The 24,408-nt window shown below is 42.1% G+C and overlaps 1 protein-coding gene across 3 annotated transcripts in view; it reads right to left on the reverse strand.

Annotated features, from left to right (window-relative positions):
• The window catches only part of LOC122543385 (vitamin D3 receptor B-like), a 310,459-nt gene that overhangs the window by 234,552 nt on the left and 51,499 nt on the right, over nt 1-24,408 (reverse strand). The window contains exon 2 of one of the 3 annotated variants that reach the window (XM_043682067.1): nt 22,929-23,078. The exons of the other annotated variants lie outside the window; for them this stretch is intronic. The gene's annotated coding sequence lies outside the window, so the exon portion shown is untranslated. The remainder of the gene's footprint in view (nt 1-22,928; nt 23,079-24,408) is intronic. 3 annotated transcript variants of the gene reach the window in all.

Consider the following 24,408-nt stretch of genomic DNA (forward strand, 5'->3'; position numbering starts at 1 on the left):
GCCCATCGGGGCCAGGAGATTTGTCAATTTTAAGACCTTTTAGCTTTTCTAGCTAGCACTCTTTTGTAATGGCAACCATACTCAACTCAGCCCCCTGACTCCCTTTAATTGTTGGGATATTACTCATGTCTTCCACTGTGAAGACTGATGCAAAGTACTTATTAATTTCTCCAGCTATTTCCTCATCTCCCATCACAGGGCTTCCAGCATCAGTTTGAAGTGGCCCAATGTCTACTCTTGCCTGTCGTTTGTTTCTTATGTATTGAAAGAAACTTTTACTATCATTTCTAATACTACTGGCTAGCCTACCTTCATATTTGATCCTCTCCTTCCTTATTTCTCTTTATCCTTTGTTTTTGTAGCCTTCCCAATCTCTGATTTCCCAGTGCTCTTGGCCACTTTATAGGCTCTTTTTCTTTGATAGATTTCCTGACTTCCTTTGTCAGCCATGGCCGTCTAATCCCTCCCCGGATAATCTCTCTTCTTGGGGATGAACCTCTGTACAGTGTCCTCAATTTTACCCACAAACTCCTGCCATTTTTGCTCTGCTGTCTTCCCTGCTAGGCTCTGCTTCCAGTCTATTTTCATCAGTTCCCCTCATGCCCTCAATTACCTTTAACTGTAACACCATTACATCCAATTTTGCCTTCTCTTTCAAACTGCAGACTGAACTCTACCATATTATGATCGCTGCTTCCTAAGTGTTCCCTTTAAGATTTTTTTAATAAAAGTCTGGTTCATTACATAGCACTAGGTCCAGAATAGCCTGCTCCCTTGTGGGCTCCATGATAAGCTGTTCCAAAAAGCAATCCTGTAAGCATTCCATGAATTCCCTTTCTTTGGATCCACTGGCAACATTTACCCAGTCCACCTGCATATAGAATGTGTATCCCTAGATATTTCTTCAATCAAAAAAAAAGGACAGGCAGATGACCAGAAAGGGTAGGGTTGCCTCGTTAGAAACAAGTATAATAAAAACAAACAAATAGCAGCAAGTGACAGACAGCAGGCATAGAATGTGTGGGTAGAGAGTGGAGGAACGGCAAAAAAAAATATTAATTGGGAGTTATGCACAAACCTCCGTCAGGAGGTGGGGCAGAAAATAAGTTGGGAGCTAAAAAGGGGCACTACTACTGTATTGCAATAGCTAAAAGGGGAACTTCAATATGCAGGTGGACTGGGAAAATAAAGTTGATCAAGAATTGGAATTTGTGGATGTCTACAAAGGTGCTTTTGCAGCAGTTTGTGGTTCTACTAGGGAACAAAATTCTGGATTTCATGATCCAGAATCAGGTAGACTGGATTAAGGAGTGCAAGGTGAATGAAGCCCTAGGAGAAAGTAACGATAATGATGGAATTCATCCTGCAGTTGGAGAGTGAGAAACTGGAATAGGACAATAGTATTACTACAATGGAGTAAAAAACTATAAAGACAGAGGAGCTGGTCAGAGTGGATCAGAAGGGGAGCCTTGCAAGGAAGACAGGGCAGGAGCTCATGTGTGTGGGGGAGGGGGAAGAGAGTAGAGTCACAGCAGAAATTCATCCCAAGGCAAAAGAAACAGAGGGTAAGGCAACCATGGCTGACAAGGGAAGTCAGGAAGAGGATAAAGAGCAAGAGGAAAAAGGCAGTGTGGTGAAGATCAGTGGGAAGTTAAAGGATGGGGAAACCTTTAAAAATAGCAAAGGACAACTTAAAAAGCAATAATGGAGGGAGAAGATAAAATGAGTACATGCTAGCTTGGAGAGAAGGATAATGCAAGAATCTATTTAGATATATTAGAGCTAGGAGGGCAAGAATGGACATTGCACCATTGGAAAAAGAGGCTGGAATAGTGAAAATGGGGAAGAAATGAAGGAACTAGACAAGTACTCTGCATTAGTCTTCAAGGTGGAAGACACCACAAGCAAGCATACCAAAACTTCAAGGGAGTCAAGGAACAGAGGTCAGTGCAGTAGTCATCACTAAAGGTAAAAAAAAAGTGCTGGGGAAGCAGAGGGGTCCAAAACAGGACTAAATCACCCCAAATAAATAGGCTGCACTTCATGGCTATGAAGGAGATAGCCAAGATTATGGAGGCATTGGTGAACTTCCCAAAATCATTAGAGTCCAGAGGGTGCCACAGGGCTGGGAAAATGGCTGATGTAACACCTGGATTATAATTTGCTTTTTTTCCCCCCCCAAAAAAAGTATAAGTTGCTGTAAAAGCTCTTTCAGATGCTGTAATGCTATCCCTTATCAAAAAGGCCGCTCCCCCTCTTTTGCCTCCCTTTCTATCCTTCGTGTAGGATTTGTATCCTGGAACATTCAGCTGCCAGTCCTGCCCATCCCTGAGCCATATTTCTGTAATTGCTATGATATCCCAGTCCCATGTTCCTAACCATGCCCTGAGTTCATCTGCCTTCCCTGTTAGGCCCCTTGTATTGAAAGCTGAAAATGTGTTGCTGGAAAAGCAGAGGTCAGGCAGCATCCAAGGAGCAGGAGAATCCTGCTCCTTGGATGCTGCCTGACCTGCTACGCTTTTCCAGCAACACATTTTCAGCTCTGAACTCCAGCATCTGCAGTCCTCACTTTCCCTTGTATTGAAATAAATGCAGTTTAATTTATTAGTCCTACCTTGTCCCTGCCTGCCCTGACTGACTCACGTCTGTTCTCAGCTGTACCTGTCTGAGGAAAGAGATCGACTTCTGTGGGTCCCACCCTCCCACCTTACGAGTTTAAAATCCTCCCAAGCAGTTCTAGCAAGTTTCCCTGCCAGTATATTAGTCCCCTTTCAAGAAAAGGTGGTAAGGACAAGCCAGGGAATTATAGACCAGTGAGCCTGACCTCAGTGGTGGGCAAGTTGTTAGAGGGAGTCCTGAAGGACAGGACGTACATGTATTTGGAAAGGCAAGGACTGATTAGGGATAGTCAACATGGCTTTGTGCATGGGAAATCATGTCTCACAAACTTGATTAAGTTTTGAGGAAGTAACAAAGAAGATTGAGGGCAGAGATGTGAGATGTGATCTGTATGGACTTCAGTAAGGCGTTTGACAAGATTCCCCATGGGAGACTGATTAGCAAGGTTAGGTCTCATGGAATATAGGGAGAACTAGCCATTTGGATACAGAACTGGCTCAAAAGGTAGAAGACAGAGGGTGGTGGTCGTCTTGGTGGAGGGTTATTTTTCAGACTGGAGGCCTGTGACCAGTGTAATGCCACAAGGATCGGTGCTGGGCCCTCTACTTTGTCATTTACATAAATGATTTGGATGCGAGCATAAGAGGTACAGTTAGTAAGTTTGCAGATAACACCAAAATTGGAGGTGTAGTGGACAGTGAAGAGGGTCCCATTACAACAGGATCTGGACCAGATGGGCCAATGGGCTGAGAAGTGGCAGATGGAGTTTAATTCAGATAAATGTGAGGTGCTGCATTTTGATTTCTCAAAACTTAGCAGGATTTATACACTTAATGGTAAGGTCCTAGGGAGTGTTGCTGAACAAAGACCTTGGAGTGCAGGTTCATAGCTCCTTGAAAGTGGAGTCGCAGGTAGATAGGATAGTGAAGGCAGCGTTTGGTATGCTTTCCTTTATTGGTCGGAGTATTGAGTACAGGAGTTGGGAGGTCATGTTGTGGCTGTACATGACATTGGTTAGGCCACTGTTGGAATATTGCATGCAATTCTGGTCTCCTTCCCATCGGAAAGATGTTGTGAAACTTGAAAGAGTTCAGAAAAGATTTAAGGATGTTGCCAGGGTTGGAGGATCTGAGCTACAGGGAGAGGCTGAACAGGCTGGGGCTGTTTTCCCTGGAGCGAGGTGGAAGGGTGACCTTAGAGGTTTACAAAATGATGAGGGGCATGGATAGGGTAAATAGACAAAGTCTTTTCCCTGGGGTCAGGGAGACCATGGATGGGTATATGAATAGGAAGGGTTTGGAGGGATATTGGCCGGGAGCTGGCAGGTGGGACTAGATTGGGTTGGGATATCTGGTCGGCATGGACGGGTTGGACCAAAGGGTCTGTTTCCATGCTGTACATCGCTATGATGATGAGATGCTGCCAGACTGAAATTTAGAGTTAACATGGAGTTGAGTGACCCTTCCTCAGGACTAAAAAGGAACCAAAAACATTTGATTTCTAGTCAGATGCTGTCAGATCTGCTGGGCTTTGAGCAATGTCGGACTTAAATTTACAGAATCCACAGTTGTTAGAACAGGAAATTATAGACCAGTTAGCCTGAACTCAGTCATTAGTAAGATTGGAGTTCATTAAGGAGATGGGTGTAGTACTTGGCAAAATAGGACTGAGTCAGCCGGACTTCAAAAAGGGAGGTCATACCTTCTGAAAAGAATTCTAATAGATTTGTCAGGTTGAGTAAGTTAGATAAAGGAGAGCCAATGGATGTGATCTATTTTGGATTTTCAGCAGGCACCACAAAGGCAGCTGCTAAATAAGCTAGAAACCTATGGTATTAGGGGCAACGTACAACATGGAGTGAGGACTGGCTGACTGGCAGAAGGCAGAGTAAAGTCAAAAAGGGATCTTTCAGAATGGTAATCACTGACTAGTAGAGTTCCACTGGAGTCAGTATTGGGACCACAACTATTCAAGTTACACATTAACAATCTGGGTGAAGGAACGAGGGCATTATTGCTAAAATTTGCCAATGACACACAGGTGAAGGGTTACAGGTAATTTAAGAGGGGAGGCTGCAGAAGGACTTAGACTAGGAGAATGTAATGGCAGATGGAATACAATGTAGGAAATTGAGAGGTTAGGAAGTTTGGCAAGAGAGGCATAGACTTTTTCTACACAAGGAAAGACTCTGGAAATCTGAAGCACAAGTGATTTATGAATCCTAGTTCAGGATTCTTTTCCCATTTAGATGCAGGGTCAGTTGGTAGCTAAGGAGGCAAATGCAATGTTAACATGCACTTCAAGGGAGGGAGAACAATAGCAGGGATGTACTGCTGAGGCTGCACAAGGCTCTGGTCAGTCCAAATTTGGACTATTGGGCACCGTCAGGTCCCATATCCAAAAAGGAGGGTGTGGTGTTGGAAAGTTTATAGGGAGAAGGCAAGAGAATTGGATTGACAGATCATATGCCTTCTTAAATCACTTTATCCACTTGAGCTGATACATTAGGGGATCAGTGGACATGCACAAAAAAAAAAGTCCTTCTGATCCTTGGTACTTCCCTTGCTTCATTTGTCCTGTCCAAGAGGATCAGGTCACATTTATCTGGATTGAGTATTTGCCAGTAGTGAGCCCACCCACAGACTCCTTTGTATCATCAGGACATACTCTCCTGCATTCAAGTCGACATCATTTATATATATCACAAATCAACAAGGGCCCCACTGATCCTGGAAGAAACGCAGACACGTAGTTGGAAAAACACCCCTTAACCATCACCCTCCTCCAGCCAATTGTGGATCCCAATTTACCAAATTTCTAAATTGCCCCATGGTTTCTTGTGTGTTACCTGAAAGAGAGCAGGTTTTATTATGAAAAACAAAAGGAATAAATTAAAGACTTCCAAAAAAAAAAAAGGTGGCAGAAGACATTGTCATCAGGAGAGGCACCATCCTGATAAGGGGATTTTGTCTGTTTGATCTTAGCCCATAAGTGACCCTGGTGGTTCAGAACAGCTTTTTATAACCATGGTCAACATTTGTTGGATTTCCCAGGTTCTCTTCCAGTCACTTGTGCTTTTCATTCCAGATTGATCCTGGAGTGTCAGCCCTTGGACTTGTGACCTTGGAACAGGAGGTGAGCACTTTGGGTGCTGAGATGGCATCTTCCAAACCCACAGTCACTTCCATCTAGAAGGACAAGGACAGCAAATACATAACACCATCTGCTGCAAATTCCTCTCCAAGCCACTCACCATCCTGACTTGGAAAGAATTCCAGGATTTTTGACCCAGTAGTGGAAAAAAACACCAATTATATTTCCAAAGGTATTTTTTCTTGGGTGGGGGGGGCTACCACCAAGGCTCAGACTGCAGTGGTTCAAAGGTGGCAGCTCACAATCTTCAAGGGGAAACTAGGAATGGACTGGCTAGCCAGTCTCTTCATATTGTGAAGATTTTAGATTGGTTGAGATCTTTGATTGAAATTCCTTTTCAGTCTTGATCTTTCTCCTCTTGTACTAAGTGGATCACCAAACAAATCTAATATTTGTTCAGCAGGCATGAGATGTGGGAGCAGAAGTAAGCCATTTGACCAATCTGGTCTGCTCCAACATTCAATGAATCATTTGCCCCCGACTAAAAAAAGTACTTAACACTGTAGGCAAAATCATCATGGCCAATTCACCTGACCTGCACATCTTTGGACGGAGAGAGGAAACCCCACACAGACAAACAGGAAGAATGTGCAAACTCCACACGGACAGACAGCAGAGGTGGAATTGAACCCAGGTCCCTGGCACTGGGGCACAGCAATGCTAACCACTGAGCCACCGCACTGCTCCTGTTATTGCCCAAACAGGTTTATCTGGAAGCAAGCTTTTGGAGCACTGTCCCTTTGTCAGGTGCACAGAGTGTGCGCTCACTGTACCTGACAGAGGCTGCACTCCAGGAAGTGTTTTGAAATCACTTGTGACACCAGGTTATAGTCTAACATGACTTTTGACTGCTTCTTTACCCCAGCCACAAAGCTCTGTTAATGTCAGCAATCAGTCAGGTCCAGTGGTGAGAGTGCTGGCTTTTCATACTTCCCAATGGGAATCTTCCCTATGCACTGGCACACTGAAACAGTGCTACGCTGCCTCCTGTGAAGTGCTGCTGCACTGTTCAGCTTTGAATTTGTGGTTCTGTTTGGGCTGTTTCCAGTCAGTGCCAGTTCTCCATTGCAGCCATTTGTATAATGGGGTCCAGGTCAATGCATTTGATGTTGAGGAGTACTATGCTTCCAGGAATTCCCTAGCTATCCTTTGTTTAGCCTGTTCTAGTAACATTGTGTTGTCCCATTCAAACTCATGCCTCGTTATCCAAGTGTATGGGTACCAGGGAGAGTGTTGGTCATAATCACTTAATTTGGTATTCATGGATGTTGATTGCTACCTGTCTGCCCTATGTAGTGCTTAATGCAATCACTGCGTGGGATTTTGCAAATTACTTAATCCTGCACATTGTGGGTATCGGGTCCTTTATTCTGGTGAGCTGCTGTCAGTGTGGCTACTGTGGGTTGTCTGTGTAAAGAGGTCTAATAACTAGTTAAATCTGCATGGCTAAGCAAAATAAAATTTACCAGTGACCAGTCTCAGAAGTAAAATAGTTACACATTAGGCTTTCAGCTTTAGTCAGAAGTTGATTCCCTCCTCTCCCTCCCACACCCCCCCATCCCCTCCTTGATTAAAGGGGAAAACACTCTTGAAAATAAAAAGCTTCCTGGATTTCAGTTTGGTAGATTTGCAGAAGTCTTTGCTGAAACTAAATTGGTTGCTCCTGAAGGAAGGGAGCTCATTTAGAGCTGTTAAGAAACTGATTGCCAGTGTAAACAGTTTAGTTTAACAGTTTCAGATCAAAAAAAATTAACCCTGAAGGGTTGTTTGTAGCTTAGAATGCCTAAACTCATGTCAGACAAGTTCAGGAAGAGGCCCAGATGGTCAAGGGAATTGAAACTGCAGATGAATTAAACCCTATATAGATAGGTTAGGATGGGAATTCTCTGGTGCAAGCACTATAACAAAGTACTTTGGGGGAATGTGATTTACTATATTTATAGTTTAAGTTTGTTCTATTAAGTTCATTATGCAAAAGTGAACATTGGCAACATTGCACACTTGTGCTTCACTGAAAGACCAAAAAAAGTGATCAAACCGAATTGCTAAGTTACTGGAAAAGTCAGATCCATCAACTGGCATCAGCCATTCTAAATTTCAGTAATAAAAAAGTCTGTTTCCACATGCCAGAAACGTTCTCACCTTGTCACTGCCATCAGCATTTGCCCTTTCAACCATTTTCACTGCCATTCCTGGTCAAATGATAGCCTTGTCTCAGTCCCAACCCTCGAACTCCGCACCACCTTCCTAACCTCTGCCCCACTCCGGCCTATCACCCTCACCTTAACCTCCTTCCACCTATTGCATTTCCAACACCCCTCCCCCCTACCTTATCTGAGCCTACTTGGCACACTTTCCTCATTCCTGAAGGGCTCATGCCAAAAACAGATTCTCCTGCTCCTTGGATGTTGCCTGACCTGCTGCGCTTTTCCAGCAACACATTTTCAGCAATGATAGTTGGTAAGCTTCAGACACATGTTAACATTAAGTTTGTAAGTGGAGCAGTATGACAGTAACTGAAGCTTTCAACAGAATAGAGTAGCATTGCAATGCACAACCTAGACTAAAGTGAACAGCTACTGACAACTTTCATACCTTGGATATCACACTAATTACAGCAAATAATTCCAAGTAACCGTTTTGACAATTTTGATTTCTACAAAATCATGTTCATTCCACTGGATTTCATTTGGCTACAATTTGTGGGCAACGTGGACTAGACAATGCATCTTGACAATTGTACTGAGCCCCTCTAACCTCCAGAGAAAAGACTCAAATCAAGAAATAGATATGGATAACATTGCTCCTGCCTGCAAGAACAAGTGGGCACAGGTTGAGTGAATTTAGGAAATCTGGTTGCAAAATGTGATGCAAGAAACTTGAAAAAGGGAATAGGTGACCAAAGCCTGTAGTGGAAGAGGAGACTGGTTCAAATCAGAGCATTTGAGGGCATTAGCTGATTTTTTTTTTATTAGAGAAAATAAGTGCAGGATTACAAAGGGAGAAGAATAGGGGAATTACACAGTCAACTCTCATTTGGAGTGCTAGTACAGACATGGTGGGCCAAATGGTCTCTTCCTGCATTGTAAGAAATGTGCAATTCTTAAGAGTCACTGCATGATGGGATCCAAGCATTCTTGCACAAGATTGGGTCATATGATACTCTGCAATAGTTACATTAATGTTTTAAAACGGAGATCTAAATCTATTTGAAGTAGGATGGGGAGCTGAACACTAATAAAAATCCAGCAATATTTTAAAGATTATGGGTATTTGCCTCAAACTAAAGAGTCTGTTTTGGCAAGTCTAATTACATTTTAAAAATGTGAAGAATGTTAGAGTCCTGCAAACTCTGCAGAGGTTTAAGAGTAATACTAGCTATGCAATGCATAGATTTATCAAAATGTATATCTGAAGCAAATGAAGATTTTGCACCAAAGTACAACTTACAGACAGAAATGGCTATAATATACATCTTACCAGAAGCTGGAAATATCATACCAGATATGCAAGGTAATTAGGCCTCATCCAAATCAAGAACCCTCAAAAGCTAATTTCTGAAGCATTTAGTACCAGACTAGAGCAATATAGTGGTACTCAAGTTGAATCTCAGGACTGTCTTTGATATCAAGACATCATCTGACCAACTGTGGCATCAAGGAGCCCTAGCTAGCAGGAAGAACTGCTAGTTGGAGTCACAGCTGAAACTAAAAGAAGAATGGCTGTGGTTGAAGATCATTCATCTCAATTCCAAGACATCACTGCAGGAGTTCAGGGTGGTGTCCTAGGCCCATTCATTTTCAGCTGCTTCAATAACCAATCCCTCAATAAGGCCAGAAATGGCTATGTTTGTAGTATAAACAAACCTAGCACCATTTGCAACTCAAATTACTGAAGTACTGTAGTTCATATCCAAATACAGTCAAGACCTAGACAATATCTAGGCTTGGCTTATGCATGGCATGAATGTTACTTTCCACTTAAGTATTTATCTCTAACAAGAGAATCTGACCATTGCCAAATCCCTCATTACCAAAGTCCCAGGCTCACCACGAACCAGAAACTGAACTAGACAAAAGAGTATGGTCACAATAAAAGCAGGTCAGAGGCCAGTACTCCTGCAACAACTCCTATCCTGATTTCCAAGGCCTCGCCACCATCTATAAAGGCTATTTCACAACAGTGGTTATACTTGCCTGGATGGCACAACTCCAACAAGCAGCTCAATACCAAATCAGGACAACAGCTCTTTAAGGTCAGCTTCATTATTCACTCCCTCCACCACCACAGCAGCAGTGTTGTAACTATAAAAGTACACTGCAGCAACTCAAAAGGCCCTTTGTACATTACTTCCAAACCCAGAACCACTACCATTTAGAAGCACAGGGGCAGCAGAACACCATCACAAGGTCCCCTAACCCACACCATCCTGCACTGGAAATATCATTGCTCCTTCATTACCACAGTCAAAATCATGGAACTGCCATTGTAACAGCATTAACAAGGCCATTCCTTCTCCATGGCCACTGAGTGGAGAACTTCTGGAAGGTAGCTCATATTTAAGGGTACTTAGGATTGGACAAAAAAAACCAAGAGAATTACAATGTGCTCCCAAGCTCAACATTACAAAGTCAAGGCTGACGTCTAGTGGAACATTGAGAGTTATGTCAATAACTACATCCAGCAGCTGTCAGACCAAAATATTCAAACATTGATTAGGAATTTCAGCAAAATATATGAGATGAGATAAATGGTCAGAAGTTCATGCATTAATAAAACTCAGTAGATAAATCAAAGATGTCCTGCAAACAATACATAAGTCAATCCAAGCAGCATACCAAAACTGTAAAGAGTTAACAGGATAGCATATCCAAATATTGTGGGATCAACACAAGGAGAAAAGACAACCTCAATATTGCCAATTTCTTTTTCCAGACAGAGCCACTGGAAATTCTTGTCCTTTGGCATATAGCCATTTGAAAGCATGCACCACAGATTCATGGCTGTCAGCCAGTCTCCTGGGCATAGTGCCCAAATTTAACCTAACTGCAGTATGTTAAAGATTTAACTGTTTCAAAGGCAGCCAGAATGTGTTTTTGGGGGCGGGGAAGAGAGACAAGCAAAAGTGACTAAAACCCTTTGAGGGAATTCTACTAGAAAAGCAAAATAATGATTCCCAATTTAATATGGGAAAAAGAGAAAAAAGTACCAAGTTGAATGACCTGTGTTGCTGGTGTTATATTGGTCTGCAGTTTATTTTCAGTCAGCCAAATTTAGCAAGCTGGGCTAATGGAATAGTATTTTGCAGAGTGGATTAAGTCAAGACAGGGAAAAATCTCATTCTTCAGTGATCAGTTCCAGGGTCAAGTGCATGAAATCTATTGCTGTCATGACTTGTAGACCCATGAAACAGCAAGAATGAGGAGTGATTTGACAAGTTAGGGATTGCTTTAAAAACACCTGCTGTATTTTGTTTAAAATTTCTACTCATTTCAAATAACCCCCATAAACCAAAGTCAAGTAACTCAATACACAGGATGAACAATAAACAAATTCCCTTTTGAAAAAGGAGACCAAGGACCAAAATCAGTTTGAACTGTTCTGTTCTCAACAAATCTGGTCCAGAGTACTATAGGTGATTGCCACCTGAATTCTTTTACCTATTAGGGTATAATCTAGAAAAAGGAGTAATGGATAGTACACTTTCTGGAAGATCCACTGAACAGACCAGCACCAGCACAAAATTGCTGCACTTAACAGTTTGTTCCCCGATGGGTTTGGTGTAGGAAAGTGCTAAAAAAAGGTACATTTTGTACTTTTGCTAACTACTGGATTAGGCTCCAGGAAGAGGTTGAGTGCTTCAGCCCACCACGTCTGCAATCACAATTCCATTCCAAGCTAATCCCATCTGCCTGCACATGGTCTATCCTTCTACTCTGCCTGTTTGTCTAAATGCCTCTTCAAACTGCCTCGCTCACTTCCTTAACCTCCAAGGTGTGAGAAGACCTGGTCTGTGGACATGCCATAAGATCCATAGGTATTGGGATAGAGTAGCAAATGCCTGGACAGATTTTGGGTAGGGAGATTGGATCAGATTCAACTTTTGGGCTCCAAATTTCCCTGCTTGGATGTATACAGGAGGAAATTTACTATCTTTGCCTTTTGTGCAAGGAAAAATATTTGTGAATTGGGTATCCAAAGGCCCCCCCCAGGAGACAAACTGGCACAGGTCAGAATATATTCCCTTGACTTCCTCAAATAAGGTGCACCAAAAAGGAAACATTTTATAAAACAGCAGCCCTTTTTGAACTATAAGGGACAGACATTTCAGCCATATCGTCCAGGGCTTTTGTTTAGTTGGGGGTAATGGTCCTGGCTGGTTTGGGGGCCCCCTGGGGAAGAGGAATATGGGTTCTATTATGACTTGATGTAAATCTATTTTGAGCATGTATCTAGTTAATTAGATTGTTGTTTGACTGTTAGTAATGTATGATATCCTATTTTATTTTGGTGGTTTGTAGAATAGATTAGTTAGCTGGGTTTTTAAATTTAATATTGGCATTATATTGTAATGTGGAATACACTAGTCTATTTTTGTAATTTTATAAAAAAACCTTGTTTTTTCAATAAAAATGTCTATAATTAAAAAGTGGGCAGGTTAAGACATTTAAAGACAGACTAAGCCATACATCTATTTAGTACCCTAAATGGAACTGACTCTTCACGTAGATGGATTAAAATCTTAAAATCATGCAATGCGTTCATTTGACAATATCCCAAACTACCTGTTTAAAACTCAAATCAACTACAGAAACAAACACATCCATATAAAAAACAAAAAGCTGAAGAATTGGCACAATTATGCTGTGAACAGAAAGTCACAAAGCTGATAGTGGAGAAGATTGTAAAGCAGCATTCTCACACCTAGTCTCCAAATCTTCTAGAAATCAGATGGTGGTGAATCGGAATCCTCTACCAGAGGCCTGTAGAAGCCCAGTTATTTGGTTAGTTCAACCTAGAGATCGGTTAGGTTTGTAGATAATGACATTAAAGGAATATAGGTGTAGTACAATGATCAAGAATGGCTAGCCCTGCTCTTATGGTAGTTTAGATTAGATTTAGATTAGATTACAGTGTGGAAACAGGCCCTTCGGCCCAACAAGTCCACACCGACCCGCCGAAGCGAAACCCACCCATACCCCTACATTTACCCCTTACCTAACACTACAGGCAATTTAGTATGGCCAATTCACCTGACCCTGCACATCTTTGGATGGTGGGAGGAAACCGGAGCACCCGGAGGAAACCCACGCAGACACGGGGAGAACGTGCAAACTCCACACAGTCAGTCGCCTGAGGCAGGAATTGAACCCGGGTCTCTGGCGCTGTGAGGCAGCAGTGCTAACCACTGTTTTCAATTTGACAGCCTGGTATCTACAAATTTTGGGAGGAGATTTCTTTAAATCCTTATGGCTTCCCAATATAACATGCTATCCAAACAGAGGATGTGGGCAGATGCCCTTTTCCACAACCTGCATTCATTGCTCTTAGACTGGCCTCAGACTAGCACATGTTCAGGAATAAAAGTACATTATCTAGTATTCAAGTGAAAAGGCAAGCCAACAATTTTTGATGCATTATTTCAACTGAAAAAGTGTTATTTGCATATTGGAAGAGATGGAGGAGAAAAAAATTAGAATTATACATTGCTAGTTAACAATGATTTTACTGGATTCGACAGATTAACATGAACATTTTAGTTCGCAAGTTGTTTTGCTCCCTCAAGTGTTTTACAAAACTGCTGCACATGGTAACACTTTGCTACACAACCCATCAGGGAACAAAGTGCTAAAAATGTATATTTAAGATCCAGAAAGAGGTTGAGTTCAGAGTTTGATTCAAATAACCCTTTAGAACTTTAGCCAAAAGCTTCAAAAATTTTTAAACTGTTCCCTAAAACCAAATAAAAATTCCAGTATCTATTGGAAAACAATGCAGTAGAGTTTTGTTCCTCAAAAATGTTCTTTGTAAACAAATCCACTACTCCCCAGGAAGTCTTGTGTTTGAAGACTCACCATGACTATAGGACAAGCTTAAAGTGGTTAAACTCATTTTTGGATGTTTGAAATAGCATAAGAGTATTAAAATATCTAAATGTCACAGACCTTGTATCACACTAGATTAGATTACTTAGTGTGGAAACAGGCCCTTTGGCTCAACAAGTCCACACCGACCCATTCCCCTACATTTACCCCTTCACCTAACACGGTGGGCAATTGAGCATGGCCAATTCACCTAACCGGCACATCTTTGGACTGTGGGAGGAAACCCACACAGAACATGGGGAGAATGTGTAGACTCCACACAGACACTTGCCTGAGGCAGGAATTGAACCCAGGTCTCTGGTGTCGAGACAACAATGAGCTAGAATGGGAAGTATCACTTGGACAATGTGATTATGTCATTTAGTTAAAGATTAAACTTCACTACACCTATCCTTTACATAAAATGAGTGCTTTCTACTGGAGGAGGATCTGGATGCTTTTTGTTGTCCAACTGTTAGAAACTTGAGGACACTTTTGCTAAAAGATTGGATATACCCAACTCCCACCCATGAGAGAACCTGCCAGATCAGCTGCTTAAAATCTTGCACACAGCAGGTTGTTTTGACCAAAGCAACCTGCAAATCAGTTCAAGTTTACAACCATGACAAAACTTGAAATTTGTTCACCTCCAAAATGGAGATACAACATTGTGATTCATGTAGAAAATTAAAGAGTCAGCACATAGCTGAAGTAATTAAGAAAGACAGAATGTTTGGGGGGGGGGGGGGTGCAGCAGCAGGAGGAAGAGAGTGTGCACTGTTTTGGTCTCCTTACTCTAGGAGAGAGACACTTTCATTAGAAGCAACTCAAAGTTCACTAAAGTGATTCCTAGGATGAAGAGGGTTCATGAGGAAAATGTAGAGTACGTAGGATTTTTACTCTAGTATAGAAGAGAAATGACATTTTATTGCAAGATTGAGGTGGTTTGATAGGGGAGGCTGAAAGGTTGATTCCCCTTGAGGAATTTAGAGCTATGGAGCTCAATTTAAAAGAGGAGTCACCTATTAAGAGGTTAACAGTAGTGATAGCAGCTTATTTTCTCAGAGAGTGGTGAACCTTTGGAACAGAGATTATAGTTATGGCAGCCAAGGCAGAGTTATTTAGGATTAAGTTAAAGGGGGAAAAAGGGTTCTGGTTAACAGGTAGGAAAAGAAGAAGGGGAAGGGAAGTGACAATCAAGTTGACAATAACCTGTGCAGAAGAAGATCAGAACAGAACACCACAGGAATAGGCCCTTCCACATGAAAGCAAGGATGCTCTACGTTGCAAAACTCAAAACCATTGAAACTTCCCCGTCCAAATGCAACAAGACCTGGGACAACATTTAGATTAGATTCCTAGTGTGGGAACAGGCCCTTCAGCCCAACCAGTCCACACCGATCCTCTGAAGAGTAACCCACCCAGGCCCATTTCCCTCTGATTAATGTACCTAACATGGGTAATTTAGCATGGCCAATTCACCTGACCTGCACATCTTTGGACTGTGGGAGGAAACTGGAGCACGCCCACACAGACAGGAGACTGGTGGTGATGTGAATGTTAGGTACCAACTGTCAGCCCAAGTGTTGGGAAATGATCTCCAAGAGAATCTAACCAACAATAAACGCAGTACCATTGCAAAATCCCCCACCATCAACATCCTGGGGACAATGACCAGAAACTGAAGTGAACCAGTGTTACACCTGTGCTAGAAAAAAACTCTGCTCTTCCTGCATTCACCATAAAAGTCATTCTTTAAAAAAGGCTGCAAAATTCAACAATTCACCTGTTGACTAAAAGCAGATTCCAATGCTCAACAGGAATTACCATTTATTCCAATTAGACCTAATTAAGCAATTAGACTAACATGCCTACTTTATATTAGATTAGAATTGTATTTACACATGAAAAATACACAAGCTTTTTGGACTGAGACTGGGAATGCAGTTGTGGTCCCTGTTCATAAGGTTTGCAGAGGTGACTCATGCTGATTAGAATGCAGATTCAGTCTGACTGTTCCAGATTTTTTTTCACTTATTTGCAGGAGGCACAGGATAATTGGTTCCTAAAAGAGTCTCTTGTTAATATTTGCAGTTTACAGCAGCTGAAGGAAACCTGTTTTTTATTCAGGCTTTTATTGCTGTGAACAGAGCTAAGCTTGTAGAGATGTCTTCACATAGAGTCCAAAAGGTGTTCAGCTACTTGGGAAATAATTGCAGTTGAAAGACAAAGGCTTAGCATCAAAATCTAATCGCTAGTAAACAGACTGATCAGCTACTTGCTGCCAGCTGAATTTCCATTTGTATACAGCCTAGCTCATCTAACTTATTGCTGCTTGAACCAGTAGCAGTGTAAACAGTGTCAGGTTATTTGCTTTTAAGTGCAGCAATCCCCCTTAAGCTTTGGTTTTTAAAAGGCTGTTTTTGACACAATTCAGTCCACTAAACTACAGGAAAATGCTGGGTCTTTACAGTGGTCATCTGAACATTGTTGCTACAAGAGCAGGAGAGGGGTTGGGAATTCTGCAGCAAGCAGCTCATATCCTGGCTCCCCAAAAAGCTGATCTACAGATCAGACAGGATAGAGATAGAATACTCCCAACTACCCAGATTGTTACAACAGCACTAAGCTCAAACATGGTCCAGATCATAGCAACCTGCTTCAGTAGCATCACATCCCTTCCAACACCCACTAACTAGAATAATGAGTTCTAAACTACAGATGGCACTCCAAACCGGATCTTATGGCTAAATAGTTTTAAAAAAATTATACTCACTACTACCACCACCACCACATGTGGTATTTCAGACAAGTACTGTCTAGGAGCTTTGTGCTGCTAGTTTTACTGACCAGATCTTTTATAGCAAAATTAAATAAAACAAGCTTTTTCTACAACTAAAGAAAGGGCAATGCTCTAGTGGTATTATTGCTATGATATTAATCCAGAGACCCAGGTAGTGTCCTGGGCTTCAACCCCACTACAGCAGATGGAATTTTAATTCAGAATTGTGGAATTAGGGTCTAATGATCACAGAACCATTACCTGATTCTTGGGGTGGGAGAAAGGGGGGAACCCAATCATTTTCACCTGCAAGGTTTGTAGCTCAGGTTGAGGTTTAGGGTGTAGGTTTGCTCGCTGAGCTGTAGGTTTGATATCCAGACATTTCATTACCTGGCTAGGTAACATCAGTGGCGACCTCCAAGTGAAGCAGAGCTGTTGTCTCCTGCTTTCTATTTGTGTTTGTCCTGGATTCATACACAGATGAAAAACTACCAATTTCGACTGTGACAACACATCTATCCTGGGACAGGCTAAGCAAAGACATGCCAGAGAATTCCTAGAGGCCTGGCACCCCAACCACAACGCCATAAACAAACAGATCTAGATATCATCTATCAACCCCTCAAAAACAAACAGGAAATGACATCACCACAAACCCCAGGAACCCCATCTGGGAGAAAGATAAATAGAAAGCAGGAGACAACAGCTTTGCTTCACTTGGAGGTCACCACTGATGTTACCTAGCCAGGTAATGAAGTGTCTGGATATCAAACCTATAGCTCAGCAAGCAAACCCACACCCCATTTGCCCCTGTTCTGGCCTACACAACTCAGACCAGCAATGTGGTTGACTCTTAATCACCTTCTGATGAATTAAAGGAATGGACAATAAAAGCTACATATGACTCCGCATTCCATGCACAGTGAAAATAAGTTATTCCAAAGTTAGCGTTTACAATCTATTCTTCTGCACTGTAACTGGATCTGTATTTGCCAGTTCAAAAGGATCAGTTGCTGCATCTATCCAGTTCAATTTATTCATGAATCAGAACAGTGTGGTCTTGTGGTGCAGCAATATTGAGAAGTTAAAAAACATTGTTTTGGACAAATCTCTGCCCAGGCAGTAAGTTACACAATTTGGCCCACTTTAAAAAGATGCCTTTGCAGGAGCTGCAATGATTCCAATTTTTGTAAGCAACTCTTGCCAGCCAGTTTCCCAGCAATGCAGTTTCTTCATCCACTCCAGGTGAGTGGCTTAGTCAGATGTACAGTATGGAAACAGACCCTTTGGTCAAACTCGTCCATACCAACCAGATATCCTAACCTAATCAAGTCCCATTTGCCAGCACTTGGCCCGCATCCCTCTGAACCCTTCCTATTCATAGGCCACCCAGATGCAATTGTGCTTTTAACTAGTACCTGTGCTCAAATCTGACCACTGGAGATTTGGAATTGTATTTGGTAGGTTTACATTCCAGGCTAGTCTGAATGTAAACCCACCATAACCAGCATTTTCCAACCTTCACCTCACTCTACATATTCTGCCCTCTGTTCTCTAGTGTTCCCTCAACAGTCTGGTTTTCAAAACTTAAAACCACTCAAAGCCTGTAGACTGTAGCTAACTCTGTTCCATCTCCAAGCACTCCAAAATCCTCTCTTTAGTTTCGGAAGATTTAAGAGAACATGTTTACAACAATGGTCAAGAATAGCTCTGCAGCAACATTACAGACTGAACTGCAAGAGTCCTGAAGGATGCAACTACAATGTTACCCACAACCAGGTCAAGAACACCAAAGAAAAACAGACTTCAAAATCAAGGCAAGTCTAAGTTATACTGTCTGCCATGGCATTTAAAACACTCTGGGGACTTCAGTTTGAGTTCTAGAGAAGTCATAGTCCAAAGTGTTTACGCTTTCTCCCAGACCTGCTGAGTTTTTTGTCAGCAGGTTGTCTCCCCTGAATGCATCTAGTAGTATCACTAGGTCATCACCTCCCCATAGAATTGAAAAAAAAAGGGGTAGTTCTGCTAAACCTATCACTTTAGAGATTAAAAAAAGTGCTAGGTTCACTTTGTGAAGAGACCTTCCTAACTTGTGTATTCGTAGCCCAATACCTTTGCTCCTATATCCCACCTAGACCTGCACATTCAAAAACATGAAAAACAGGAGTTTGTTTAACTACCAAAAAAAGTCATTTGTCTGTTGAATGCCATTGGTCAAATCTGCAAGTTTAAACTGAGGAGTTTGCACATTCTCCATGTCTGTGTGGGTTTCCTCTGGGTGCTCCGGTTTCTTCCCACAATCCAAAAAATTGTGCAGGTTAGGCGAATTGGCCATGCAAAATTGCCTGTAGTGTTAGGTGAAGGGGTAAATGTAGGGGAATGGGTCTGGGTGGGTTGTGCTTCGGTGTGGACTTTGGGCCAAAGGGCCTGTTTCCACACTAATCCAAAAAAAAAGTACCCACTGTAATCTGTTACACTAAAGTACTGCAATCAGCTAGATATGAAATTAATCAAAAACTTCTATATTTCTAGACCAAGTCCAAACCAATAGTGAATGGTTAAGTGGTCCCAGTACACTTCCTTCTGGTACAACACTTCCTACCTTCTGCTGGAGGAATAACCCTTAACTGCCACTATCTTGAAGCCAGCTCTTAATCCATTCTGTAACTCCACTGCAGATGCCAGATTTCTTGACATTCATCTATTTACAAGATACCTTGTCAAAAACCCTGAAAATCCATTAAAATTACAAATACTATGTTGCCATGGTCTAATAGTGTGCCATAGGGATCATGCTAGAACTACAGTTATTGTTTTTACCATTATATAATTGTCAATGACTGCAGATGCTGGAAACTAGATTCTGGATCAGTGGTGCCGGAAGAGCACAGCAGTTCAGGCAGCATCCAAGGAGCAGTAAAAAAAAAACATTTCAGGCAAAAGCCCTTCATCAGGAGGGCTTTTACCCGAAACATCGATTTTACTGCTCCTTGGATGCTGCCTGAACTGCTGTGCTCTTCTGGCACCACTGATCCAGATTATATAATGACTGAGGCAGCAAGTGAAAGTACTATTAGCCAAGTTTACAGATGACAATGTGGGAAAGGCAAGAAGTGGGGATGACACTCTACAGGAGGGATGAGAGAGTGAGTGGGCAAAACAATTTGACAGATGGAATAGAATGGTAAAATCAGGTTAGAGCACTGACCGGAAGAGAAGTGACCATTTTAAAAAGTGGGGAAAAGACTGCAGAAAACTAGTGTAATTAGAGAGTCCTTACCCATGAATCACAAAAAGGGAGAGAGCAAGGACTGCAGATCACAGTAGAGAGTGTAGTGCTGGAAAAGCACAGGTCAGGCAGCATCCAAAAAGAGGGAAAAAAAAAGTTGTTGTTTCGGTCATAAGCCCTTCATCAGGAATGACTTCTTCTGCTCCTTGGATGCGGACTGACCTACTGTGCTTTTCCAGCACCACATGACATGAAATCATGAACAGCTAGCATCCAAGATTCTTGGGGAATCTGTGTGGAGGCTGTTTCTACTTGTACACTCTCCTGCAAGAAAAGGGAATTATCTTTAGATCAAAAAGATCCTATTTTCTGGGTCTGTAGATCATGAAGGAGCAAAGATGGCCTTTGATGGAGTGATAGGCTCTTCCTGTTAGATGTGAATGTTAGATGTGGATGTGCAGAGGGATCTTTGACTCCATTAACATGGATCCCTGAAAGTTGCTACCCAGGTGGGTAGTGCTGCTAACTCATCGTATGCATTAAGTTTTATTGGTAGAGGGATAGAGTTCCAGAGCTGTAATGTCAAGCTGCAACTATACAAAACCCTAGTGCGGCCACACTTGGAATATTGTGTACAGTTCTGGTTGACCCATTACAGTTTGTGGGAGCATTGGAAAAGGTGCACAGGAGATTTACCAGGATGTTACCTGGTCTGAAAGGAAGGTCTTATGAGGAATGGCTGAGAGACTTGGTCTGTTCACGTTGGAAAGGCAGCGACTAAGAGGGGATTTGATAGAGACATACAAGACGATCAGAGGGTTAGATAGGGTAGAGAGTGAATGTCTTTCCTAGGATGATGTCAGCTTGTATGAGGTGGCATAGCTACAAATTGAAGGGTGATAGATTTATGACAGATGCCAGTTCTTTACTAAGTGGTAAGGTTGTGGAATGCCCTGCCTGCCAATGTAGTAACTCTGCCACATTTAAAACAATCCTTGGATAATCACTTGGATGTTGGGATAGTGTGTGTGGGGGGGGGATGGGTTTAGATTAGTTCACAGGTCAGCACAACATTGAGGGCTAAAGGGCCTGTTTCACTGTATTGTTCTAGTGTTTTCTTTATTTTAATATTGAAATTTAACAGTTCAAGTTGACAGAATCAGTGGTATATGGATTTAGCAGCATAGGTTGAAGTGGGTTAACAGCAAGTCATGTTCCAAACCACTAACTTCCACATTTCAGTGAAGTGTATGAGTGTGAGCAACCCCTTTGGGAGATGTGGGTTGTCAATTTGAATATGTTCATAGCTCAATTTCAGCCATATTGAAATGGCTTTTGCAACTGAACTGTAGGTCCACAGTTTCAGTGGCAAATTCCAGGAAACCTAAGTGAGAACACAGCAGCAATTGGAGGGGGCTGAAGGCAGGACAGGATTATATGCCAATAAGTAACAAAACAGTTGTAAGACAGACATTGTTCACAAGTCTTGTGCAGAGAGGTTTGACCTTAAAATTAAGGTCACAGATGTACACTTGAAGTGATAATCAAGTCAACATAGGTTTTTCTTTCAGATTGTAATGTTTAAGCCAGGAGGTTACATAATTAGGTCTTAAATAGTTAACACTGAAGAGTGTTTACACACCAAGTTAGGATCTTACCTGAAGAGGTGGTCAGAACATCAAAAGAACTTGTACCTAATTGCCAACATGCAATAAGCTAGGTTTTAGAACAGCAGTACAGCACAGGAACAGACCCTTCAGGTCATGTGCCAAACATGACAGCGAAACTAAAGTAACCCCTTCTGCCTGCCCTTTGTTCATACCCTATTTGTGCTTACCTAAAAGCCCCTCAAAACACCCATATCATCTCCATTACCATCCCTGGCAGCTCATTTCAGACACCTACCACTTTTAAAAGGTGCCCCTCATCTTGAGCTCTGCTTCTCCCCCCCCCCCATGTGACCATGTAATCAGATGACATTTACTTTGGTTTGGATTTGATGTTGCTAAGCAATTTAATTGTTTCAAAGCAGATGTTGGCTGGTATACAGGGTGTGCATGCTCCTGGATACCAGCCTATGATCTCTTACACAATTTAGATCTAGCAGTACTCTTGCCATCGAGTCTGCATACCAGCAGTGACTACATGCTGGTCCAGATATTGACGAAAATTGAACCATTTAATTGAGGCTTTGATTTGTTTTCGGGTCAGTACACAGCAAAGACAGTTCAGGATGTGTCCTCAGTGAGGATGTGGTAATTGCCTTCACGAAAACCAGAGGACAGCTTAAAAATACAGGGTAGACCATTTAGGACAGAAGAAACTTCTTCACCCAGAGTGGTGGTTGTGTGGAATGTGCTGCCCCAGAGGGCAGGAGGCCCAGTCTCTGGATTCATTTAAGAAAGAAAGAAAGAGTTGGATAGAGCTCTCAAGGATAGTGGATTCAAGGGTTAGAGATAAGGCAGGAACAGGATACTGATTAAGGATGATCAGCCATATGGAATGGTGGTGCAGGCTCAAAAGGGCAGAATGGCCTACTCCTGCACCTTTTGTCTATTGTGTTCACAAGCTCAAGTCAGACTGGCAAGGGTGTCCACTTCCATCAGAATACCCTACAACAAATCATTGGAAAAATGTGGCAAGTGGAACATGCCAGTTGCAGTGGTTCTCAAATTGCTGAGTAGAACCAATCGCATCTCAATTCTAGGTGGCTTGGGAGTCAATATTCCTTAACTAAACCGGTCAACTCCTGAACAGTTAACTTTCCCAGAGGTACCACATATTAAAAAAGGTCCTAATAACTGAAGCAGCTGCAGGTCCACATGCTATCAGGAGCATTACTCATTGCTTTTCATCTACTCCAATGTCATTTGGGAAAAACACATTCTACATATTGGGGTGGTGTCCAACAGCTAAAATTAAACTAGTCAAGCTTCCAAATAATGACATGATGCTAGAAATACTTAGCCCAAAAGATTACTGTTGAGCAAATTTCTTTGAAGTGTACGTTTCTCTTGCTGCCACTGAATAACTCACATCTGGTATCAAATCACCAAGTCACCTTTTAGTTATGAGGAGTCCTTGACCAGTCCTTGATCCAGGTCCTTCTACAAACAGCCTCTGGTTTTGTCAGCCAGTGCTCCTGGTTGGGGCTGTTAATCTGGTTCAATCAGGGAACTCTGGTCCAGCTGACTGATCTCACTCCAAATCACTAAAAAAAAGAGAGTGAGGGTTGTTGATCCTCTAAAATGCTTGTGATCTAACCTCAAACTGTCCAATTCTGTACCCCAGTCTTGGAGAGAAAACATTCCTTTGCATTTCAGTTTTAAGTGTCCATTTATTCAGGCCATAGGGTAGGAGCAGAATTAGATCTGGCCCACCAAGACTGCTCTGCCATTTGAGAAACATCAGCCATGATCAGCTATATTTCACTTAATAAAGGGAACCTCAAAGACATTGGCTGGGCCTCTACAGCCTTTTCTAGAAGTCCCACAAATTTACCACCCTTTGGCTAAAAGCTTCTCATCTTTATTCTAAAAAAAGTCATCCTTTCATAAATGCTGTACCTTGGAGTTCTAATCTTTAGAAGAGAAAAGATTGCTATTTCCATTCTGTCCACTAGTCAGTGACTACAATTCTGAAAGACCCCTTTATCCTTACTGCCTTCTGCCAGTCAGCCAATCCTCAATCATGCCAGTACCTTGCCCCTAATACCATGGGCATATTTCACAGCCTTCTGACTAATACCCTGTCAAAGACCTTCTGGAAATCCAGATAGATCACATCCACTGGCTCTCCTTTAACTTGCTTGTTGCCTTCTCAAAAAGGATTCTTGCAGATTTGTCACACATGACCTCCCTTTGACAGAGCAATGCTACTTAAGCTCTATTCTACTGTGTACCAGGACGAAGATAAAGAGATTCAATACTTTAGTGACCAGAAATTAAGCTTGGTCAAAAAGGAGGCATAAGATTAAAGAAACTGAAGACAGGCAGCACCCTCTAAGAATACAAAGCTAGCAGGAAGAACCCTAAAGTAGAGAGAGCTGAAAATGGCATCAAGTGTCTTTGGCAAGCAGGAAGGAAAATCCCAAGGCCTCCTCTGAAGAGCAAAAAAGGGTAGTTAAGACCAGATAGGTCCCTCAGAACTGGAAGTAGTGGGCAAGGTCCTTTAAAGTCATTTGCATTAGTATACAAAGACAACATAGGATGGTGAATCTCTAGTATTAATAACCTTGGCATATAGTCAGAGGAGTTGGCAGATGACAATCCCATTGCACCAAGGTAACCTTCTTTGCCATCCACTACATCTAAATTTTGTCATCTGCAAACTTCCTAACTATCCTTATTGTTCATACCCAAGTCACTTGTTCAAATGATAAGCAGTGGACCCAGCACTGATCCTTGTGACTAGTGGTGTGCCACAGGCTCCAGTCTGAAAAATAACCCTTCACCACTCTAGTCTACCTCGGAGCCAGTTCTGTATCCAAATGGCTAGTTCCCCCTATATTCCACAAGATCTAACCTTGCTCATGAGCCTCC

Source organism: Chiloscyllium plagiosum, chromosome 43 (assembly GCF_004010195.1).
Source record: "Chiloscyllium plagiosum isolate BGI_BamShark_2017 chromosome 43, ASM401019v2, whole genome shotgun sequence".
NCBI classification, from domain to species: Eukaryota; Metazoa; Chordata; class Chondrichthyes; order Orectolobiformes; family Hemiscylliidae; genus Chiloscyllium; species Chiloscyllium plagiosum.